The sequence below is a fragment of the Aotus nancymaae genome, unplaced genomic scaffold (assembly GCF_030222135.1).
Source record: "Aotus nancymaae isolate 86718 unplaced genomic scaffold, 86718_ANA_hifiasm-v0.15.2.pri h1tg000033l, whole genome shotgun sequence".
Taxonomy (NCBI): Eukaryota; Metazoa; Chordata; class Mammalia; order Primates; family Aotidae; genus Aotus; species Aotus nancymaae.
The window spans coordinates 22,522,859-22,544,194 of NW_026988447.1; the positions used below are offsets into that span (position 1 = coordinate 22,522,859).

Consider the following 21,336-nt stretch of genomic DNA (forward strand, 5'->3'; position numbering starts at 1 on the left):
TAGGATTGCACCTCCTGCTGTTTTTTGCTCTCCATTTGCTTGATAAATCTTCCTCTATCCCTTTATTTTGAGCTTATGTGTGTCCTTGCATGTGAGATCGGTTTCCTGGATACAGCACACTGATGGGTTAATTTGCCTGTGTCTTTTGATTGGGGAATTTAGCCCATTTACATTTAAGGTTAATATTGTTATGTGTGAATTTGATGCTGCCGTTTTGATGCTAGCTGGTTGTTTTGCCCATTAGTTGATGCAGTTTCTTCATTGTGTTGATGCTTTTTACCATTTTGTATGTTTTTGGAGTGGATGGTACTGGTTGTTCCTTTCTATGTTTAGTGCTTCTTTCAGGAGCTCTTGTAAGGCAGGCCTGGTGGTGATGAAATCTCTCAGCAATTGCTTGTTCATAAAGGATTTTGTTTCTCCTTTGCTTATGAAGCTTAGTTTGGCTGGATATGAAAGTTTAAGTTGAAAGTTCTTTTCTTTAGGGATGTTGAATATTGGCCCCCACTCTCTTCTGGCTTGTAGGGTTTCTGCTGAGAGATCTTCCCTGAATCTGATGGGCTTCCCTTTGTAGGTAACCCAACCATTCTCTCTGGCTGCCCTTAGCATTTTTTCCTTCATTTCAACCCTGGTGAATCTGATGATCATATGCCTTGGGGTTGCCCTTCTTGAGGAATATCATTGTGGTGTTCTCTGTATTTCCTGAACTTGAATATTGGCCTACCTTGCTAGGTTGGGGAAATTCTCCTGGATAATATCCTGAAGAGTGTTTTCCAGCCTGGATTCATTCTCTCTGTGACATTCAGGTACACCTATCAAATGTAGATTAGGTTTTTTCACATAATCCCATATTTCTTTGAGGCTTTGTTCATTTCTTTTTACTTTTTCTTAATCTTGCCTTCTCATTTTATTTCATTGAGCTGACCTTCAATCTCTGATATCCTATCTTCTGCTTGGTTGATTCCACTATTGAATGTTGTGTATGCTTTGCAAAGTTCTCATGTTGTGTTTTTCAGCTCCATCAATTCATTTATATTATTCTCTAAGCTGTTTATTCTCATTAACATTTCATCAAACCTTTTTTTTTTTTTTTTTTTTTTTTGAGACGGAGTTTCGCTCTTGATACCCAGGCTGGAGTGCAATGGCGCGATCTCGGCTCACCGCAACCTCCGCCTCCTGGGTTCAGGCAATTCTCCTGCCTCAGCCTCCTGAGTAGCTGGGATTACAGGCACGCGCCACCGTGCCCAGCTAATTTTTTGTATTAGTAGAGACGGGGTTTCACCATGTTGACCAGGATGGTCTCGATCTCTTGACCTCGTGATCCACCCGCCTCGGCCTCCCAAAGTGCTGGGATTACAGGCTTGAGCCACCGCGCCCGACCAAACCTTTTTTAAGATTCTTAGTTTCTTTACCCTGGGTTAGAACATGTTCTTTTAGCTCAGAGAAGTTCGTTATTACCCGCTTTCTGAAGCCTGTTTCTGTCAATTCATCAGACTCATTCTCCATCCAGCTTTGTTCCCTTGCTGGTGAGGAGTTGTGATCTCTTGGAGGAGGAGAGGCGTTCTGGTTTTGGGTGTTTTCATCCTTTTTGCACAGTTTCTTCCCATCTTTGTGGATTTATCTACCTGTGGTCTTTGTAGTTGATGACTTTCAGATGGGTTCTCTGAGTGGATGGCCTTTTTGTTGATGATGAAGATATTTCTTTCTGTTTTTTAGTTTTCCTTCTAACAGTCAGGCCCCTCTGCTGTAGGAATGCTGGAGGTCCGCTCCAGGCCCTGCTTGCCTTGGGATCACCTGCAGTGACTGCAGAACAGTAAGGGTTGCTGCCAGTTTCTTCTTCTGTTATCTTCATCCCAGAAGGATACCCACCAGATGTCAGCCTGATCTCTCCTTTATGAAGTGACTCTTTGGATATACGGGAATCAGGGAGCTGCTTGAGGAGGCAGTCTGGCCCTTTTAGGAGCTCAAGTGCTGAACTGTGAGCTCCATTGTTTCATTCAGAACTGTTGGGCAGATATGTTTAAATTTGCTGCAGCAGAACTCATAACCACCTTTTTTCCCAGGTGCTCTGTCCTGGGAATGTGGGGCTTTATTTATAAGTTCCTGATGTGCTGCTGCCTTTTTTCAGAGAAAAAAGGTAACCTAGTCACAATCTGCCAGAAGAGGCATTGCTGAGCTGCCATTGGCTCTGCCCAGCTGCCGTGTAAACTTCCTTTTGGTTTTGTTTACAGACATATAGTTAGAACTGCCTCAGTAATGGCAGTCTTCCTTAGTAATGGCGGACTGCCTCTTTAATGGCAGACTGCTTAGGTAATGGTGGACTGCCTCGGTAATGGTGGACTGCCTCAGTAATGGTGGACTGTCTTGTTAATGGTGGACTGCCTCGGTAATGGCAGATGCCCTTGCCCCCACAGATCTGGACCGTCCCGGGTCCAGCTGTGCTTCCTGTGAAACTCTCAAGCCAGAGCATTTCAGTTTATTGGTCTTTGTGGGGGTGGGACCTGCTTAGCCTGGTCACCTGGCTCCCTGTTTCAGCCCCCTTTTTTTAACTCTGTCTCCCAGGTGTTCCAGGTGCCAGTTGAAATGGCTGCCCAGATTTGTGTGAGTTTTTGTGTGGAGACCCGCTGCACCAGCTGAAACAGCCATGCTGGAAACTCATGGTGCTTTTCAGCCCAGGAATCCCCTGGTTTGTGGGCAGTAATAATTCATTTGGTAATGCAGTGATCACTTACCCTCTGCATTGTTCTCACTGGGAACTGCACTCCAGAGCTGTTCCTATTCGGCCATCTTGGATCCATCCCTCTTTTCTAATTTTTATTAGAATGGCTCTATTTTTTTTTTTTTTTTTTTTTTTTTTTTTTTTTTTTGGCCCACAGATTATTTAGAATCATATATCTTAATTTTCTTCTTAAATATATAGAGATTTTCAAAATATCCTTTTATCATTGATTTATAGAATAATTGCTCTGTGGTTAGGGAATATTTTTTGAAATTTGTTGAAACTTGCTTTAATATCCAAGCATATGCTACATTTTTATTAATGGTTCATAAAAACAGTATTTACCCTTGAGTTTTGGGGTGTAGTGTTCTTTGTATGTCAACTAATTCAGTTTTTTTAGTGTATCATCCAATAATTTGTAAACTACTGGTTTTGGTGTCTACTTGGTCTATCAGTTAATAAGAAAGTTATATGAAAATCTTCCAAATGATTGTGGATTTTTCTAATCCTGCCAATTGTCTCTTTATATGTTTTGAGGCCATATTTGTAAGTACATACATATTTAGAATTATTGTATCTTTCCGGCAGATCAAAGCAGAAGTTATGAAGTATTTATTTATTAATTATACTTATGAAGTATACTTTTTATCTCTAGTAATGTTTTCTGTCATAAAATCTATTTTATCTGATTTAATAAAATGATAGTAGTTTTCTTTTTTATTAATGTTTGAATGCTATGTTTTTTTCCATTCTTTTACTTACTACCCTTTTGCATTCTTACATTTATTATATGTTTTCTGTAAACAAAATATAATTAGGTTTTTTTTTTTACTGAGTTTGACTCTGATGCAACAAAAATTGATATGACTTATTTGGAAGACACTGTCTCCCAAACCAATACAGGTAAACATCTAAGTGAGATAACAATTTAGAAACATAGTTTGAGGCCAGATTTTGGAGAGTCTTTTAGTATAAAAGTAAAAATTTTGGCTTGTATCTTCTAAGTTTCAGGGAACGAATGAAGGATTTTTATTTTATTATTATTTTCATTAAAGGGTTTTTAACCAGGTGAATGATACATCTTTTTAAGAAAGTTAAATCAGGAAGATTCAACTGGAGCAGCAGACACTAGTAATAATAAAGATAGGTGCTGAAATTCTTTTAATAAGGTAGCACTTAGGACAATAGTACCTGATACATAGTAAGCTTGCAATAAAATACTTGATAACTAAAGGAAAAATCTAGATATGATGTGATGATCAGCCAAACAGGGGTGTGGTAGTGGAAGTAGCAAGGATGACTGGATATATACAATACAATAGACAGAACTCGTTGACTGCTTATGTGTAAGTGAGCAGAAATGTCAAGTTTATGTTAATCAACAAACAGATATGAATATCATGCTAAAATGTTTATATAGGTGTCTATTACATGGGAGCCTTAGAAGAATAAGTAATGAAACAATGGCGAATATAATGACCATTATTCTATATGTTTTCTATTTCTGATTTTGCCTTGGTTGTCTCTGAAAGTGCAGTAATTAATCCTTCTCTTAATAGCTGCTCACCCATTTTTTATTTTGTATATTAAGGAATTCAGAATTTTTAGTCGTCAAATTTTTCGGGGATTTTAGAATCATTAGTTAAAATATGTGATAATTCTTTTAGTTATAATTATTTAGTGATCTCTGTCAGACACTTTCATTATGTGGATTTCTTGGGCATTTCTATTGGTTTTTTTACCTAGTGCTGATTGTTTCCTCTTTTGTTTTAAACCTTGCATTGTGAGCTTATCTTCAGCAGGGCTTTGTCTGTAAAACTCCTGTGCTGCCTTGGTTAAGAATTGTCTTTCAGAATAGTTTTGGGTTTACTTCTGCAGGTACTCTAGGGAGATCCCTGCCTTGGGACCTATTTCTTTGTAATTTCTTGACTTATGGCTTTCTAGACCACACTTGACATGAAATTCAATCCTGTATGAGTTCAGACTCCTGTTATGGATTCTCAAGAGATTTGTTTTCCTCATCTAGAGCCCAAGTATAGACAAATCAGTTTCACTATTGTCTATTGTCTTCTTTTGCTTGTTGCAGAGAGTTTAGCACTTTTGAGTTTTATGCAGAGAACTTAGTTTCAATTTGCCACATTGCAAGAGCTAAGTTCTCATCATCTTCTTCTTTTTTTTTTTTTTTTTTTTTGCATTCCCTGAAAAATCAAACTCTTAGATGACAACTCCTATTCATCACCCACCATCAAGACAAACACAGGGTAGGCTACTCATGTGCCAGTCCAGTTTTCAGTTGCTTCATTATTCCTGGCATCTGGATTATTTATTTATTTATTTATTTTTGAGATGGAGTTTCACTCTTGTTGCCCAGTCTGGAGTGCAATGGTGCGCTCTCGGCTCACAGTAACCTCTGCCTCCTGGGTTCAAGTGATTCTCCTGCCTCAGCCTCCCAGGTAGCTGGGATTACAGGCATGCACCGTTAACACCTGACTAATTTTGTATTTTTAGTAGAGATGGGGTTTCTCCATGTTGGTCAGGCTGGTCTTGAACTCCCGATCTCAGGTGATCTGCCCACCTTGGCCTCCCAAAGTGCTGGGATTACAGGCATAAGCCACTTTGCCCAGCCAATATTTTTCTTTTATATGAGCTCAGTTAAGCATTATAAGTTTGTATATTTTTTTCCCAGCCCTTCCAGTTTATCTAGAAGGAGGGTTTTTATGTGTAGTTTTCCATATTACTGAAACTCAAATCTTGAATTTTTTCCATGTTTATAAAGTCTTTTTTCACATGTTTCTAAATATCCTTGACTTGACTTTTTTTTTAAAGGACATTACATTTCACAGTTGTTATGTCCTTAAAATGGTATTTCCCCACTTTTGGAATTAATTTAAGAAGTAGAACCTTATTCTAATATCATTTAACCTTGCCACTTCATAAATTCTACTCAGAGGCACAAAGGGAATAATTAACTCTGAAGATTGATAGAGGACTGGCCTTTTTAACTTGGCCTGAGGAAATAACCTTAAAGAATGCCCCCGTGCACCCCATGTGAATAAATAACAACAAATTCAGTGCAGTGATTACCGTGAGGTCTAGAGAACGGGGGAATTGAGAAATGAGAACATAGGGGGTTTCATTTACATTTGTAATGTTTCATTTCTTAAGCCAGTAGTATATATCCAGGGATTCATTATATGCTCTACCGTTTTAAAAAATTTGAATTATTTGATAATAAAAATAATTGTTACAGAAATTGTTACCATAATGCAAACAGTACCACACTTTTAATTTCATATGACATAAGATATACAGGGCATTTGGCATTTGTCATGTGTGGTTGTCAAGTGAATAGATAATTTTTCATCCTAAAGAGGTCAGAGAGTAAGTTGTTTTTTCAGCAACTGCTAAGATTTAGTTTTTACCATATTAGACTCTGTTTTCTCCCATGCCTGTTGAAAATATCACACGACTGATAACAAGCTCCAGTCTATCTGGTGAGTATGCTATTTCCAACTTTGGGAGCAATTCCAGCATTATCTCGAATAGTAACAGGTTGAATTTGAATAATCTTCTTTGCTAAAAAGATCCTTTTAAGTGTTTTTGCGATAAAGTTATCTGCTGATTTTATTTTTTTATTCATGTGAATTACAAGTGTTGCTATTTGGTGATCTTGTTAACTTACGTCTTTTAACACTAAAGTATGAAAGAGGAAGAAAAGATTGCCATTTAAAGGGACCCAGGTCCTTTTGAATGTCTACTTAGGTCTGGCACCCTGCTTGATTCCTTGCATAGACTGTTTCTTATCCTCACAACATTAAATATAGTTAGATTTATTGAGCACTTTCTTTTTGCCAGCAATATGATAAAGTATTCTTTATCTAATATTTGATTTCTACAACATTCCTACAAATAGGTCTTATCATTATCTCTCTTTCAGAATGGACAAAATAGGTTAGATGAATTTGACTAAGTCATAGAACTACTAAATAGAATAATTACCCATGTGTAACTCTGAAATAACTCCCCCATGTATGTTTGCACGTATGTACGTGTGCATGTTAGACTTTCTATCATGTCTTCTACATTCATATTGTCCAGTACTGAATACCTCACAGCAATAATTTGATATCACTTGGGCATCAGAAAGATTCATGTAACTGTTATGATATGTAGGATGTAGCTGCTTCTTATTTACAAAGAGTAGATAAGACAAAAATACAAGAAATGGATGAGCAGTAATAAGAAAGCTGGGTAATTAGGACAGAGGAGTGGTTGGAGGGCAGAATGCTGTAAGAATCAGCTGCCTGAGGCTAGGTGGTAGAATACTTATTGATGTTGATGGTAGGTGTGGATAAGGTAGGTATGTAGCCTCTGGTTTTATGTTTTCTGCCATACCAAAGACAAAAGGGCAATGTTGTCCTGGGATCCTCACCTTTGACCTAATCAAAAAAAACCTTCCCTCCCCACTTCACTACTGTTAGGGAAGAGGGGTGATTCAGGAAGGAGACCAAAAAAAAAAAAAAAAAAAAAAAAAAACCACACACACACGAAAAGATGGCCAGGCTATATTGTTTCCTATTTATTTACAGATAAGCTCATTGCTTTTCAGATAAAAAAGAAAGGAAGGATGGAGGGAGAGATAAAGGGAGGGAGAGAGACAGAGGAGATTATTAAATCAATTGTATTTTTATCTGTGACTTCTTAGTGAATATTAAGACTATTTTGTGACTTTACAACTTTGTTTAGAAAAGATCAATGTGATTTCATCTAAACTGAGCCGTGTAAAGCACAATGTGTCTTTTTTCCCCAGCCTTCTTAGAGAAATTCGTGTATCTCCAAACTTCATCTTGAACTATTGTATTTACTTCATACTGAGGCTTGTGTTTAATTATTTTGGCCTTGTGTAAGTAATTTTGGCCCTGAGGCACTTAGACAATTAGGGGTCCTTCACTGGATTAGCAAAAATTATAAATGAATTAGTATAATCTCAATTAAAATAATATTTCATCTATCCAATTTACCATTTCTATTTATATATAGTCTAATCTAAGTCCTACTCTGATAACACTTTTAATAATAAAATTGGCTCATAAGACTCAGAGGCATGAGTGTGAGCAGATGTTTTCTTTTGCCTTCAGAATTTCACAGGTGTCCAAAAACATTGTAAAGATGCAAAAAGGGGCCAATCTAAGGACAAGTGCCCTGGGGTGGCCAATAAATAACTCTGCTTGCATGAATATTTTGCTGATTTGTAGTTTAAAAATCAGCAATTAAATTTAAATTGGGTCTTGTGGAAAATTGTGAATCCCTCTTCTACAGACTTTCTTAGAAAGATTTAAATATTTCTAGTGTTCTCCCTGATGCCAGATTTTGAGCTTTCTGTTGTCTTATTCCTTGGGTAGCTGCTGTCTTGCTACCCCCACCCCTTATGTTTATGATAAGAACTAGAAAATTTTATTAGGAATCTTTTAGAAGTCCTTTTGAAAGTTTTTAATAAAAACTTCTTTTAAAAATGTATTTCATTTTTATACACATAACAGGAAAGTGAATTATTCAAATATTTTGTAAAGTATTTTATTGTTTACAAAGCATGCTCATACCCATTTTCTTGCAAATTCTTAAAGCAACCCTGTCAGGTAAGTAAAGCAGGTGTCACCTCCATAGGACAGATGAAATTGAAACCACAAGTAGTAAATGACTCAGGTCTTCTGACTTCTGAGATAGAGTTATTTTCATGTTTCTTCTTGTTCCTTGATCAAATTGCAATGAAAGTGTTCAATTTTTATATGGATGCTTGGGTTTTTGTATCTGATACTGCCTTTTTGAAACTTTATGGACTCATTAGGTCTATAACTGTTCATTAGGGGGCCAGTTAATAGTTGATAAATTCTATCTTTGTTAACTAACTTTCTTTCTTCTTGCTCTGTGTGTTCTGTATCTCAGAAGTGAAGAATCAAGTGTGAATGGAGGAGATGAAGCTCTTATCACTAAAGAAATGTTTTACTGCTGCAGATGGTAAGCATGTAATAAATGCCAGCTTCAAGGAACATTTTAACATGGTATGGGAGTAGGTTCTTATTTCAGGGTTATAATATTTAATTAAACACCCTCTTCATTAATGGGAGCTTTGTGGGGCTGCACATACAAGTCACTTCTTCCTAGGACTTTAGTGCCCTATATATGCTGTATCATTTATTCCTCAAGAGCAGTGTTAGCTCCAAGTATGCAACTGTGATGCCTAAATGTTGAAAACTCTAACACCATAGTATTTATTTTTATGAGAATTAGGTCAAAATTAGCCTAAGCAGAGACACCAAATAACTTAGGATCACGAGCAAAATGGGAAATAAAAGGTGTTTTATACCGAATCTTTACAGATGGATTTGGCAAAGAACAGTTAATTAGCCATGGACCCAATTGGGGATAGATTTTTTAATGATTTGCAGGTAGTCTAGAGAAAAGCTAAATAAAAAATTCGAGCTCAAACTGCTCTTCTAAAATGGGATAAGAACTATAGCAGTGAATTAAAATAACCTGTGAATGTTTCTAACCAATATAAAAATACCAGTTATGAAATATTTCTTTTACTCTTTGCCAACTATTTAATAATCCATTAGGTATTTCTAAAGGGTGGAGTATTTGAAATGAAAATTTGGGCTCAGAAACCTGAAGGGCCAGAATCTTGAGTAAACTGACTGAGTCTAGATAGAACAGGATGTGAAAGGGGACTTTTTTAGTGGTGGATTTGCCTTCAAACTGGGCATGTGCTGCTTTTGGATAAGTGCTTGAAAATTCCAGGAATCATTGAAAAAGAAACTTGAAGAAATTAGAAAATTTTACTGGCTTAATTCTCTGCTACTGCATTAGAACTGTCCACTTTTTAAACTTTAATTTTATTTTAAGTTCTGGGATACATGCTCAGAACATGAAGGTTGGTTACATAGGTTTACATGTACTATGGTGGTTTACTGCACCTATCAACCCATCATCTAGGTTTTAAGACCCACTAATGCTCTCCCTCCCTTTGTCCTCCACCCCCCAACAGTCCCCAGTGTGTGATGTTCCCCTCCCTGTGTCCATGTGTTTTCATTCTTCAACTCCCACTTATGAGTGAGAACATGCAGTATTTGCTTTTCTGTTTCTGTGTTAGTTTTCTGAGAATGATGATTTCCAGCTTCATCCATGTCCTTGTAAAGAACATGAACTCATCTTTTTTTATGGCTGCATAGTATTCCATGGTGTATATGTGCCACACTTTCTTTATCCAGTTTATCATTGATGGGCAGTTGGGTTGGTTCCAAGTCTTTGCTACTGTGAACAGTGCTACAATAAACATACATGTGTCTTTATAGTAGAATGATTTATAATCCTTTGGGTATATACCCAGTAATGGGATTGCTGGGGTCAAATGGTATTTCTGGTTCTAGATCCTTGAGGAATCACCACACTGTCTTCCACAATGATTGAACTAATTTACACTCCCACCAACAGTGTAAAAGTGTTCCCGTTTCTCCACATCATCTCCAACATCTGTTGTTTCCTGACTTTTTAATAATCGGCATTCTAACTGGCATGAGGTGGTATCTTGATGTGGTTTTGATTTGCATTTCTCTAACGACCAGTGATGATGAGCTTTTTTTCATATGTTTCTTGGCCATATAAATGTCTTCTTTTGAGAAGTGTCTCTTCATATCCTTTGCCCACTTTTTGATGGTTTTTTTTTTCCTTGTAAGTTTGTTTAAGTTTCTTGTAGATTCTGGCTTTTGTTGCTATTGCTTTTGGTGTTTCAGTCATGAATTCTTTGCCCATGCCTATGTCCTGAATTGTATTGCCTAAGTTTTCTTCTAGGGTTTTTATGGTTTTAGGTTTTACATAAGTCTTTAATCCATCTTGAGTTAATTTTTTATAAGATGTAAGGAGGGGGTCCAGTTTCTGTATTCTGCATATGACTAGCCAGTTTTCCCAGCACCATTTATTAAATAGGGAATCCTTTTCTCATTACTTGTTTTTGTTAGGTTTGTTGAAGATCAGATAATTTTAGATGTGTGGTGTTATTTCTAAGGTCTCTGTTCTGTTCAATTGGTCTATATATCTGTTTGGTACCAGTACCATACTGTTTTAGTTACTGTAGCCTTGTAGTAAGTTTGAAGTCAGGTAGTGTGATGTTTCCAGCTTTATTCTTTTTGCTTAGGATTTTCTTGGCTATACAGGTAGAGCTGTCTATTTTATGAAGAGGGTATTCAATTGCTTCTGTATGACTTAGCTAAGCTCTTCTGTCTTTTTAGGTCAACTCAATCTTTATTCCCATTACACTATTATTATAAAACTGAATTTCTTTTATACTACTCTCCTTTGCCTGACACAGAAATTATTGGTTGAATGTGTTGTTCTTTATACCATTGATTTTAGGAAAAGCAGAATGAAAATCTGACCTTTACACTGTCTTTTATTTTAGTCTAATATGCCATTGTTTAATGAATTTAATCTTTCTGTTTGTTGCACTAGAAATGCTGGTAATTATATTTTCAGTACTTAAATGATATGTCCAATAATTAAGATGAATATAGTTTTATTCTTTTATTAGCTTTATTAAGGTTTAATTAACAAATACAAATTACATATATTTATGATGTATAATATGATGTTTTGATGTGTATACATTGTGAGAGAATTAAATCAAGCTAATTAGCATATTCATCAGCACACATACATTTTATTTTTTGTGGTAATAACATTTAAGATCTAGTCTCCTAGCAGTTCTCAAGTACAAAATATTATTATCAACTATACTTACCATGTTGTATAATAAACATCCAGAACACATCCCTCCCGTCTTAGTAAAACTTTATGTCTTTTGACCAGCATCTTCTCATTCCCCACCCCAACCTCAGCCTCTGGTAACCACCAGTCTGCTCTGCTTCTGAGTTCAACTTATAAAAATTATATATGCATGTGAATTCAGTAGTATTTGTCTTTCTGTGCCTGGCTTATTTCACTTTACACAATGTCTTCCAAGTTCATTCATGTTATCACAAATGACAAGGTTTCTTGCTTTTTAAAAGCTGAGCAGTTTCCATCGTATATGTGTAAATATGTGTGTGTATACACACATTTAAAAAATTTATTCTTTTATCAGTAGATGCTTAGGTTGATTCTATAATGTGACTATTATGAATGATGCTTCAGCAAATTTGGGAGTGTAGATCTCTTTTCAACATTACTGAATTTTTGTCCTTTGGATATATATCCAGATGTAATATTGCTGAATCATATGATAGTTCTATATTTAAATTTTTGAGGAACCTCTACACCATTTTTCATAATGGCTATACTAGTTTACATTCCCACCAATACTGTGCAAGAGTTCCTTTTTCTTATCCTCACTAATACTTATCTCTTTTTTTTTTTTCATAAAAGCCATCCAACAGTTGTGAAATGATATATATCTCATTGTGGTTTTAATTTGCATTTCCCTAATGAGTAGTGATGTTGAGCATTTTTTTTTTCACATACCTGTTGACCATTTTTATGTCTGTTTTTGAGGAGTGTCTATTCAGGTCCCTTGCCCATTTATAGAATTAGATTATTTGTTTTTTTCACTATTCTCTACACTTTTACTCCTCCTTCTTTCTATGATTTTGATGTCATAATCACTTGTTTCTTTTAAGGCAATGTCTTTCTCTGTCACCCAGGCTGGAGTACAGTGGTGTGATCTTGGCTCACTGCAGGCTTGACCAACTTCCCAGGCTTAAGGGCTTCTCCAGCCTCAGCCTCTCTAGTATCTGGAACTACAGGCATGCACCAGCCTGCCTGGCTGATTTTTTTTTTTTTTTTTTTTTTTGTAGAGATGAGTTCTCACTATGTTGCCCAGGCTTGTAACTTATATTTTTTACATTATATGTCAAGAAATTAATATAACTATGGTTATTTTTTAATAGTTTTGTCTTTTAGACTTTGCACTAAAAATATATGATTTATGCACCATTACAGTATTTATGTAGAACTTGGCTCCTTAGTTCAACTAAAACCAGGTTCTTATCACATTACCAGGAAAGATTAGGAATGGGGAGACCTTGAAGGGTGAAAGGAATGAAATTTATTGGTAAAAAGGAAAAAGAAAAAACAACTCTCAGCAAAGCAAGAGGGGGTCCTGTTAACATGCTCTCCACCTCACAGATTCCGGGCCACACACACAGGAACTGAAGAGGCCAGGCTCCTCCTCCCTGAACACAGCGTGAACTTCTCATGGCAACCCACCTGTACACTTCATTCTCCCAGTGTGCAGATGGGTTGGAGATTTTCCAGGAATCTTCCCCCTTATTTGGCTCCTGCATCTGTTATTCCTCCCTCTAAAGAAGTACATTTAACTGCCATTAGAATAAAGATAAGGATAAGGGTAAAGACTGATCTTAACTGCTTCCTGCAGACGGGGCACTGTTTTGGTGAAAACGGCAGTCAGATCTCCTTCAGAGGCCTATCTGAGGGTCTCTGGCAAAAGGGGGCCATCGTCCAAAGCTCCAGTTGCATGATATTTGGAATTTGATGGCCTTAAAGTGAAAAGAGACAAACCAGGTTATTAGAAAACATGTATCATAACAAAACAAGGTAGAGGTGACGGCTCAAAAATCCCAAGACCTTCTACCAGTTTGCACAGGGAAAGGGAGGCCGAAAGCCCAACTAGTAAGAAAAACTTTTACCCTTTTGCCAGCATATTGTGTTTCTGAGTTTCCTTCCCCTAAGCCCAATCCTAAGGCAACCAGTTTAAGGTTTGGGAAATTAACTTTTTCCAGTTTGGAGGATGTATCTGAGGGGAGTATCCCATAGTACGGAGACACAATTATCTATCGCTAAAGAGAGGACTGAGGAGGAAAAATGAAAAAAGAAGGCAGTTTTTCAAAGGAGTCCCAGGGGTTCAGAATGCATTCAAAAGGGATACAGACTGAAGATGAATGGCTACTCATCTAGAAAGAGGAGAGTAAGGCATCCCAGGTTCCCTTCTCTTCCAGAAAATACCTGGGATACATGAGGGAAAGAAAGTGAGTCATTCTTCTTTCTTTCCTCCTTTCTGATATCCCCAAGTCCCAGAGTCTTTTTGACAGAGTGCAACCCATGGGTGACTTTCACCCATGTTAATGGAGGGGTGCAGGGAATGGGAATATCCACTCTTACCCATGTATGCTCTGTTTCCCTTGCTGCCAGTAGCTTGTGAATTCCTTAGACCTAAAGGCCAGACATGGTGGCTCATGCCTGTGATCCTGGCATCTCAGGGTGAGATGGGTGGATCATAATGTCAGGAGTTCAAGATCAGCCTGGCCAAGATGCTGAAACCCTGTCTCTACTAAAAATACAAAAATTAGCTGGGCATTGTGGTGCACGCCTGTAGTCCCAGTACTCAGGAGGCTGAGGCAAGAGAATCACTTGAACCTGAGAGGTGGATATTGCAATGAGCCGAGATCGTAACACTGCACTTCAGCCTGGTGGCAAAGTAAGAATTCATCTCAAAAAAAAAAGAAAAGAAAAAATATAAAAATTACCTGGGCATAGTGGCATTTGCCTGTAATCCCAGCTACTCAGGAGGCTGAGGCAGGAAAATCACTCGAACCCAAGTAGCAGAGGTTGCTGTGAGCCGAGATTACATCACTACACTCTAGCCTGGGCTACAGAGCAAGACTCCATCTCAAAACAAGTAAATAAATAAATAATAAAAAATGAATTTCTTAGACCTCATTTATGCCATGGATAGTAGCATGACCTTTATCCATAATATGGGAAGCTATGCTTTATCAGCAGGAATTAGCCATGCTCACTTGTGCTGTGCCTTTTAACTTCTGTTATCATCTGCTTCTGGACCCCTCAGATCCAGTTTTCTTCCCTAGGGCTTTGACCCAAGGCTTGGAATTGAGTTTGAGACAAAAATATGTCTCAGGACAGTTTGCATGGATTCCTTATCATAAGCTGAATGCAAAGGTAAAGCTGTGGAATTGAGTCCTCCTCTAGCAAGGGAGAGAAAATGATGTCTTGTGACAGACCCAGATAACTGCTGGCTATAGATATGCTTGCTAAGATTTGGGTGCATGGTGCTTGGCTTTGGTTAGCTCCTTTGGTCTTACTTTCCCAAAAAGGAACACTCCAGGTGATGGCATTCCATTTATTCCTATCACCTGGCAGGATTTGCAGGATCATTGCTTATAACTAGAATATTGATCCAAATTTTTACATTATCCATTCCCTTCTGTTTTTTCTGAACTGCAGTCAGATATTGCTGGTTGGTTCACAGGGATAAGCAGAGTTAGTTGGTCTAAAATGTAGGCAAAAACTTTAAACTAGTCTAGAATTTAATGGCAAATGTGTGATAAGTTTTGAAACATAATTTCTCTGTCTCCAGTCCTCATTTCTGTTAAAAACAAATCATGACAGGACCAAGTTGTTTGCAAAATAGACTTTAGTCTTATACTGGGCCTGATTATTTGCATAAAGTACAGCAAAAATAATTATTTACATAGGCCTTTTAGATCGGTTTTGATTAACTCTATTCCACAGGCAATCTCATGTAGGACTTTTTAAAGCTTAGCCCAGCTGTGGTTTTGTATCCTTAATTACCTGTGGGTTGGGTAAACTCCTCTTTTCTTGAGGTCCAAGAGCATGTGGTTCCTGGGCCTGTCAGAAAGTAACACTCTTTACTTACCACAGGTCAGGAACCCTGTAAAGGGACTGTGAATGCAAGATATGAGGCCAATTTTCCCAAAGGGCTTTTATCAGCTCTGCAAGTTGAGCTTGACTCCCTAAAGGGAAGCATACCCTTTTAGTCAAAGTTTTGGTAAAATAACAAGCTTCTCAATTGTGTCCTGTTGCAAAAGAAAATGATTTCTTTTTTTTAAAAAAAATATATTTTATTGCACTTTAGGTTCTGGGGTACATGTGCAGAACATGCAGAATTGGTGCGTAGGTACATATGGCAATATGGTTTGCTACCTCTGTCTTCGTCACATATATCTGGCATTTCTCCACATGTTATCTCTCCCCAATTCCCTACCCCCATTGTCCCTCCCTTAGTCCCCCCCAACGAACCCCAGTGTGTGATGCTCCCCTCCCTGTGTCCATGTGTTCTCATTGTTCAACACCTGCCTATGAGTGAGAATATGTGGTGTTTGATTTTCTGTTCTTGTGTCAGTTTGCTGAGAATGGTGGTTTCCAGATTCATCCATGTCCCTACAAAGGACATGAACTCATCATTTTTTATGGCTGCATAGTATTCCATGGTGTATATGTGTCACATTTTCCTTGTCCAGCCTATCATCGATGGGCATTTGGGTTGGTTCTAGGTTTTTGCTATTGTAAACAGTGCTGCAGTGAACATACGTGTGCATGTGCCTTTATAATAGAACAATTTATACTCCTTTGGCTATATACCCAGTAATGGGATTGCTAGGTCAAATGGAATTTCTATTTCTAGGTCTTTGAGGAATCTCCACAGTCTTCAACAATGGCTGAAGTAATTTACGCTCCCACCAACAGTGTAAAAGCGTTCCTATTTCTCCACATCCTCTCCAGCATCTGTTGACTCCAGATTTTTTAATAAGTGTCATTCTAACTGGCATGAGATGGCATCTCAATGTGGTTTTGATGTGCATTTCTCTAATGGTGAGTCATGATGAATATTTTTTCATATGTTTCTTGGCCTCATAAATGTCTTCTTTTGAAAGTGTCTGTTCATATTCTTCACCTACTTTTGAATGGGTTTTCTTTTTCTCGTAAATCTGTTTTAGTTCTTTGTAGATTATGGATATTAGCTCTTTGTCTGATGGGTAGATTGCAAAACATTTTTTTCCCATTCTGATAATTGTCAGAGAAAATGCATTCTTATTGCACTGCTGCAAACAACTATATTGCTATAAGTTAAGAATACTCACAACTAGTTTCCAAATTCTGGAGAAGCCAGGCAGAGAGAGAGAGACATATATGCTCCAAATTTTGTTCACAGGAGTATATTTTAATTACTAAAGGCCATAAATAGCTCAAAATATGTTTCCTTGACTCTGAAAAACAAAACAAGGATCAGCAAGTTTCAAGCAAAAGTAAAAAAAATTGCTTCAGTTTTCTATTAGTTCAGCCCATTCAATTAACTCCTGTTTTGCTTGATATTCATGAATATTTCAACTCTTCATGAGTCTTGTATGTTTTCCTTTATTTCAATGTCACAATTTCCATTATCAGAAACTGCATTTGAGAGCACCTGTCAAAGTTCTGTAGCTGATGATAAACCATCATGTGAAGAGCAATCAAAACAAGACAATTGTCTGTGAATAACAAAATGTCCAGGATAGTTAGTCAGAAACACAGTGGACAAAGGAATTTGATTATCTTCATGGTTTACAATAACTTATCATAACAACCTTAATTGGGATTAATAGCATATACTCAGACATTAGAATTTTAGAAATCCCATGCACTTTTGGAACATATACTATTATTATTCACTAAAATATAATCTGAAGAAGATTAACATCATTTTGGCAGTCCCGCATACCTAAACATGTCAGACAATCCTGTTTACCTCTCTTCTGGATGCTTTAGGTACCCTCTGTAGCATCCAAAAAGCCATTTTGGGAAGCTTATTAAGTGTTAGGGATTTAAAACACTTTATGTAATGAAATAGAATTCCCAATTATCGTAGTTATTTATTTTGCCAAAATGTTGACTCAGAAATTTAAAAACAAAACAAAACAAAACGCTTTCGTAACCCTTTACACATTTTGCAGAAGAGCAGATTAGAGCCTTAAGAGTGCCTTGTTGCCGGGCGCGGTGGCTTACGCCTGTAATCCCAGCACTTTGGGAGGCCGAGGCAGGTGGATCACGAGGTCAAGAGATCGAGACCATCCTGGTCAACATGGTGAAACCCCGTCTCTACTAAAAATACAAAAAATTAGCTGGACATGGTGGCGCATGCCTGTAATCCCAGCTACTCAGGAGGCTGAGGCAGGAAAATTGCCTGAACCCAGGAGGCGGAGGTTGCGGTGAGCCGAGGTCGCGCCTTTGCACTCCAGCCTGGGTAACAAGAGCAAAACTCCGTCTCAAAAAAAAAAAAAAAAAAAAAAAAAGAGTGCCTTGTTGTGCCTTTATTTCAATGGTTAATTTATAGGAAAACCAGATAATATCATTTTGAATTTAGTTAATATGTTCACATACAGAATTTCTTTTGCAAGATTAATTTTTACACTCCTTCCACAGCTTGTTTAAACTTTTAGCTTTATCTTACCTAATTCAAAACAATCCTTTAACTCTAGGCAAAAATTTACATTTTGACATCTGAATTTTACCAGTAATCTTTAAGGCTGTTTTTATATCTCAAAGATTAAAGTCACATGAACTAAAAGGTACCACAGCTTTTATATCACCTTTAAAAAATAGTTGATCCAAGCACTTATCCTTCTTCAAGTCAATTAATTAGAGCTCCTTTCATAGACGTCACACACAACACATATATAACTTCACAACAGGCAGAAGAAGATTCAGTATCTATAAGATTTTTTTTGTTTACCAGTCTCCTAACTGGATTATTAGCCTCTGGGTGGAGCTGTTTAAGAGACAGGGCTAGGAAAACACGCAGCTTCTAAGGCCTAATAAACAGACAAAACTTGGAAACAAAAACAGATTTCAAGAGGGATCTGTCTGCTTTTAATTCCTGGGCTTCCATGTGGAAAATAGAGGTTCTACCCCTCTCATCCCTACATTAAGGGTGGTAAGGCAAAATGGAGAAAAATAATTCAATTGACTGAGGATAAAAAACCCTTTCCCAGCAAAACAATATCCAGGAAGAGAAAACCATAAAGGCCTTTTAAATTACACCTATAGCTTAGATATCTACTTTTAATTAAGCTGAGTGCTCTTTAAGAAAATCCTTTTAAATCCCTCATTATCTGACTTTAGCCATGCCAAGTGGCCAATATTTCTGGCTTTCAAACTTTACTAAAGGAGAAAGGAAAAACCAAGGTGGTCCATGGAGCAGAAAAGAATCAACAAATGGCAAAGTTCACACAGATATCAAACCAGAGAGGACTCATTACCTAAGCCAGGATTGAACGTGGGCCACCATTTTAAAATGGTGGAGGCTAAACAAAGCATTGCCACATGGTTACAGGTCACACTTCCAAGGATGCAAAACAAGATGGAGGCCTGCAGCAAAGTTTGGTACTGACCATACAGAAAGACATGCAAAGCACACCAGATTGGCTACATCTTAAGACCAACCTCACAAATGTTTTTATGTAATTAAAACTTTAAAGAGAACAAAAACAGTGAAACTTACCATTCCTGGCCTAGTCAAATGTCTTTTTTTTTTTTTTAAGATGGAGCTTTGCTCTTGTTGCCCAGGCTGGAGAGCAATGGTGCCATCTTGGCTCAATGCAACCCCTGCCTCCCAGGTTCAAGCAATTCTTCTGCCTCAGCCTCCCAAGTAGCTGGGATTACAGGCATGCACCACCATGCCCGACTAATTTTGTATTTTTACTAGAGACAGGGTTTCTCCATGTTGATAAAGCTGGTCTCAAACTCCCGACCTCAGGTGATCTGCCCACCTCAGCCTCCCAAAGTGCTGGGATTACAGGTATGAGCCACCATGCCTGCCCTAAAACATCTATATCTATATATCTATATATAGCCTCACTTAAAAGTTAACTGCTAACCCAGTGGAGAAAAGGAAAAGGCAGCTTAAATGCACTGCTGTGTTAACTGCTAACAGGGTGGAGAATAGAAAAAGATGCCTGAGGAAGAACCTCTCACTCTTATACAAATGGTTCCACCAACAGGGAGAGAAACTTAACTGCTGTCTGATAGAACCAGACCCCTTGGCCAATGGGGGAGGGAAGACTCCATGGACGTGGTGGTGGATGTTGCTCAGCCTGTTCTTGGACAACCTTGAGCCATGTGCACCAACCCTGGTCAAGAGTGAAGCAGAGGAGCTGCTGTTCACCTGTCTATCCTGAAAAAAGAAGAAAAAGACCAACATTCATTACCCCTGGGAGCGAAGGTGAGGAGGGAGGCACAATTTCCTCTACCCTCAGAAAAAGTCTAAGGACAAAAAGGCTTAGAAGTGAAAGGGAGAAAGACTTTTTGTTTACATGTTCCTTATCCTTCCTCATGCCCCATATTCAATGTGGAACTTTGATGTAGTTACTTTATATGATGTAGAAATTATATGATGTAGAACTTTGCTCTTTAGTTCAGCTAAAACCAGGTTCTTGTCACATGACCAGAAATGATTAGGAATGCAGACACATTGAAAGGTGAGAGGAACAGAATTTATTGGGTGACAAGAAAAAAGAAAAAAGACTCTCAGCAAAGCAAGAGGGGGTCCTGCTAATAGGCCCTCCACCTCACAGATTCCAGTTCACACATACAGAAACTGAAGAGGCCCTCCACAACATTGATTCCAGGTCACACACACAGGAACTGAAGAGGCCATGCCCTTCTCCACCCCCTGCAAACAGCATGAACTTCTTGTGGCTCCATCTTGTTCTCCCAGTGCACAGGCTGGTCAGAGACTCTCTAAGGACCCTCCCTCTTATCTGCCTCCTGCATCTATCAATATTAGACCATTTTGAATTTGACCATGGACTTATTTTTACCAGTGAGTTTTATACACCCCTGTGTTTTTATGTTACTAATTAGCATTCTTTCATTTTAGCTTCAAGAACTCCCATTAGCATTTCTTGTAAGTCAAGTATAATGGTGATGAATTCCATCAGCTTTTGTTGGTCTGCTAAAATCTTTATCTTTTTTTTTCCCAAAGGATAGTTTTCTCGGGTAAGACGTTCTTGGTTGGCAGTTTTTTCCCTTCAGTGCTTTGAATATATCATCCCACTCTCTCTTGGCCTGTAAAATTTCTGCTGAGAAATCTGCTAATAGTCTTATGTAGGTTTCTTTGTATGTGAGGATTTATTTTTCTTTTGCTGCTTTTAAGATTCTCTCTTTGTCTTTGATTTTTGACAGTTTTGATTATAATATGTCTTGGTGTAGTTTTCCTTGGATTGTGTCTTATCGGAAACTGTAAACTTCCTGTGTCTTGATGTTTATGCTTTTCCCCAGATTAAGAAAGTTTTCAGCCATTTTTTCTTTAAATAAACTTTCTGCTTGTCTGTTTCTCACTTCTCCTTCTTAAATTCCTATAATGTGAGTGTTAGTTCTCTTGATGCTATCTCAAAACTCCCATAGGCTCTCTTAATTCTTTTTTTTCTTGTCTAACCATATATTTTCAAATAACCTGTGTTAGAGTCCACAGACTCTTTCTTTTGCTTGATTAAGTCTACTGTTGACATTGTCTACTGCATTTTTAATTTCACTCACTGTATTCTTCAGCTCCAGAATTTCTGTTTGATTCTATTTTATGATTTCAATCTCTCTGTTAAGCTTCTCATTTTATTCATGTATTATTTTTCTTATTTTGTTGAATTATCTCTGTGTTCTCTTGCAGCCCACTGAGCTTTCTTAAAACAACTATTTTGAATTCCTTTTCACTTGATTCATAGATCTCTGTTTCTTAGAGGTTATTTACTGAGAAATTATTGTGTTATTTGGGTGGTGGTATGTTTTCTTGCCTTTTCACATTTCTTATTGCCTCTCAT

The 21,336-nt window shown here is 37.6% G+C and overlaps 1 protein-coding gene across 3 annotated transcripts in view; it reads left to right on the forward strand.

Moving 5' to 3' along the window:
* Positions 1-21,336, forward strand: part of ANAPC10 (anaphase promoting complex subunit 10) — a 213,718-nt gene that overhangs the window by 159,407 nt on the left and 32,975 nt on the right. For 2 of the 3 annotated variants that reach the window (XR_010345367.1, XR_010345366.1), the window contains exons 5-6: positions 8,660-8,731; positions 19,522-19,742. The gene's annotated coding sequence lies outside the window, so the exon portion shown is untranslated. The remainder of the gene's footprint in view (positions 1-8,659; positions 8,732-19,521; positions 19,743-21,336) is intronic. The other variant, XR_010345368.1, reaches the window with a different exon arrangement.